This window comes from Seriola aureovittata, chromosome 7 (assembly GCF_021018895.1).
Source record: "Seriola aureovittata isolate HTS-2021-v1 ecotype China chromosome 7, ASM2101889v1, whole genome shotgun sequence".
In the NCBI taxonomy this organism is placed as follows: domain Eukaryota; kingdom Metazoa; phylum Chordata; class Actinopteri; order Carangiformes; family Carangidae; genus Seriola; species Seriola aureovittata.
The window spans coordinates 25,866,653-25,870,753 of record NC_079370.1 but is presented as its reverse complement, the minus strand read 5'-3'; positions in this window follow the sequence as shown (position 1 = coordinate 25,870,753).

The window sequence follows — 4,101 nt, the reverse complement described above, 5'->3', positions numbered from 1 at the left end:
TCTTTGAGAACACACACACACACACACACATACACACAGTGAGGTGTGAACCTGGGTGAACCTCCACCCAACCTGTTTTGAGGAACCACAGTCCTGTCCGTCAGTGTTCACACACCATCATCTGGATTCATGATGAAAACCTGAAGCAGTGCTGAAAGTCTGGAAGTCAAACAGTCTGTTGAAGTTTACTAACATGCTGTGGTTTGACATGATCTTAAACCTTGAGGAACAGGTCTACTGGAATCAGGTCGATCATCCACACGCTGCTGGATCACACTGTCACACACAGACTCACCTGAAGGAACCTGAAGTTAAAGGAGGAGTTCAGTGCTATGGATGTAATGTTGACTCATTCACGTTGTTGAATGGATTACCATGAACTCAGGTTCAGGTTCGTGCTCCTCAGAGGATGAATCCTGCTGATCCATCCATCACTGTCCCTGCAGCAAGGTTAGCGTTTATGTTCCAGAGTATTTTAATAACCGTTGGATTGATTCCATTCAATTGTGGCTCAGACATTCTTCTTCCTCTCAGGATCAACTGTAATAACTTACAGGTCATCCTCCAACTTTTCCTCTCACGTCAACATCTTACTTGGAGTTGGAATGATTTATGGAGTCACTCAGGTATCCAGTAGAATTTATCCGGTTATAACCAATTTTAAGGATCAAAGTTAGGATTAGATTTCACTCTGATCAGTTTTAAACATGAGGACGTGGTGACATCACTGAGTCACACTGAGGCTGGAGAGTAAACTCTGCATGAACAAAGCAGGTTTACAGAGGACGGCTCCTAATGCTGTCTCGCTTCAAGCATCAGAGGGAGAGCAAGAAGCTGCTGTCACCTGCAGACACACACACACACACACACACACACACACACACACACACACACAGGCATCAGACCAACACTGAGTGTAGGGGGGGTTGCCTGTTTACGCACTGATAACATTCAGACTCCCCCTAGCTCACCTGTCCAACCACAAACACACACACACACACACACACACACACAGATACCACCTGTCTGCTGTCCATTCACCTTGTTCTTGTTGGTTAAACTTGTCCCAGTGTTCAGTGAAACAGCTCAAGGCCCACTTCAGTGTTTGATCAGTGTTTGTCCTCGGGGTGTTATCATGCTGACCTTGGCCTCGGAGTCAGTCAGGAAACCAGGTATTCAGCAGCAGGAGCCTGGGAACACTGTTTTCAACACTCACAGGAAGATGCACTGTTTCTGCTGTGTCTATACCTGGAGGAATGTTTCAATTCGAATTTAATAAAAAATATATCAATACTGACTAAACATCAGACCGGAGTCAGTAACCACTGGCATCAACATCCACAGCTGATCCTACAGCAGCTACAGCAGACATCACCTCTCTGCCCTGGTACATCTGTGTGTGTGTGTTGAGGAGATTCGGTCTGAATCGCTCAAAAGGCATCTTGACTTATGAGCAAATATATGACAGGAAACGGCCAGTTTCACTCGTCGATATGCCAATTCAGATTTTGGTTAAAACTCTACACCTAAACTGGTTAAGGATTCGAGGTACAGGTTTTCGGCATTTGTTACACCCCCCTATGGATCTGACTCAATATATTTTGATAGACTAATTCAAAAACACAACCTGAAGATATGTACCCGGAGTTATGATGATTGGACGGATTGCTAATGAGTTATGGACACTTTCTTGTAAAGCCCTCCCTTGTGTATTGGTCATCAACAAGTTTTATTTGACTTTTGATAAGCTTGGTCCAGTGATGATCTACAGAACATTTGGCAGCGATCAGACTACGGGAGGAATGTCCAAAACCAAAGAATTTGAGAAAAATCCATCATGGCAGACTTTTATGGTCCAGAGGCGTTGTACAGCACACTGACTTGTGGGTTAAATTTCAAGTTAGTGACTCATGGTGAGAGGGGCGTGGCCTTACCTCAGTTATAGCGCCACCATGTGGCCGACTGGCCTCATGTTTCTTGGGAAGCACTTGCTCGCCATTTCCAGTTATTGTGTGTGTGTTGTGAGCAGAATCACACTCAAGAACAATGTTCAGGAAGTCACATGACATATGGACGAACAAGGACAACAAAGCTGATAAACAAGTTATTAATTATCATGAAGCACTAATTACATAAAAGCATGAAATTGAAGGAACAAGCTCCAGTTCTCCAGTAAGACTGAAGGTGAAGACAGAGTGACTGAAAACACTGTGATGTGATACGCTGTTCCAATGGTCTGTTAGTAAATGATATTGTTTAATTTGAAGGGGAATGCTGTCGTCATGGCTACAGCAATGAACACGTGGTATTGAACAATGGTTGTGTTGACTGTCAGTTGACAACAGGAGGAGGACAGTCTTCTTTTGTCTCTAGATGACATACAGATGTGTGAAGTCTATTTTGGAGGCAGATCACTTTTTACTTTTGACGTGTGATTAAATGAAAGTCTCGTCCTCTTATCTGTTTACCCGTCAGCAAAGGTAACAAAGACAGCTGTGTGAAAATAGCTTTTTATTTGTTGCTGTCAGTTTCCTGAACTCAAGCGAACTGAGGACTAAATTCAGCCCACAGTGAGATCGCTGAAAGGATGTGAAACCTCATGTCTGAACTTTTTGTCTTCCATCTCTGACAATGAGGCTCCTGACTTTCTAACTGCTCTTATCTAAAAATGACTGTGTTATGATACTGTATCACTGAATCTGTGATGTATGTTGTATTGTTCAGGGTTCGAAACACGGGGGGGGGGATTGGTTGGGGCTGACCCCCCTGATTAAGATTTTAACCCCCTCAAAAGAGCTAAAAACAGCAGTTCTGGGAGGTTGAAACATTTATAAATCCTTCTTACCTGTAATTGTAAATATTACAATATATTTCCCCTATTCATGTCCGTGAGAATTTAAAAATAGACAGTTCCTGTCATGACACTTAGCTAAGTAGCGGTAGGTCCCTTTCCCGTAGTTCCTTTTCATTTTCTGAACTGACTGCTCAAATTCGGCAGTTAAACCAATTAAATCCAAGTGGGCGGAGTCAAATTCCAGTTAAACCAATGAAATTCTAAATGGGTGGGGTTAAACACCTGTTAAACCAATAGAAAATCAAAATAGGCAGGGTGCCCTGTTCAGGGGCAGGGATACTTTCTCCTAGGTGTCGCTCAGACAATAGGTAAATGTAGCACTAGCTATCTAGCTTGTTTAATAGACTTTACTGCAGAGTTTCTGAATTAGATTGTGTCAAGCATTTACAAATGAATGCTAATGTAAGCTAGTTCCTAACTTTAGCCTTTAGAAACTAAACTGTAACTTTAGACTAGCTAGTTTCTAACTTAAGCCTTAAGTTACAGTTTAGCTAACTAGTGGTGGAAAGTACATTTAAACTAACTTGTGTATTTAAGTACAATTTTGAAGTACTTGTACTTGACTTGATTGTTTCCATTTGATGCTACTATATACTTTCTACTCCACTACATTTATTTGACAGCTGTAGTTAAACAAGTAAGATACTGTAGCTGAATTCACAATAAAGCTTCTCATTGACATGTTTTTCTGTTTCAGCCACAACAGCGGAACATATTTGAAATAGTGACTGAAATGGTGCCCATTAAGACTATGTGTTAACCAGCAGTCACTTCCAAGCCGCTAGCCTGCTGCTGCTAAAATCCTGATTTTATACCAACTACGCTGTCTGACAACATCACCAAATTCATCAGTTAAAGACAAAGACTGCTGTGATTTCAACTGTATTTACTGTAAAATGGTCACTCAGACAGAGCGTTAGCGGCTCATTCATGGCAGCTACTGTGTGGTCAGTTGAATGAGGCACTTAGAGAGGTGTGTCTGTGGAAAGAAATCCTGACCTCTCCCTCTCAGGGTAAATCTATCAATAAAGTCAGTGAGTTGGCAACACTGCCTGTAAACGTCCCTGATGATGAAATAGAAATTGTTTACTCAAAATCACTTTGAGAGACCAAAGGCCAATAGGGAAACTCCAACACTGGACCAGCCAACCAATGGTTTAACTTCATCACTAGGTCAGTCAGTCAGTCAGCCAGCGACCTTTATGTTTAAAGGGCTGGCGCATCAAAAAAAGAGCTAATGAATGAGA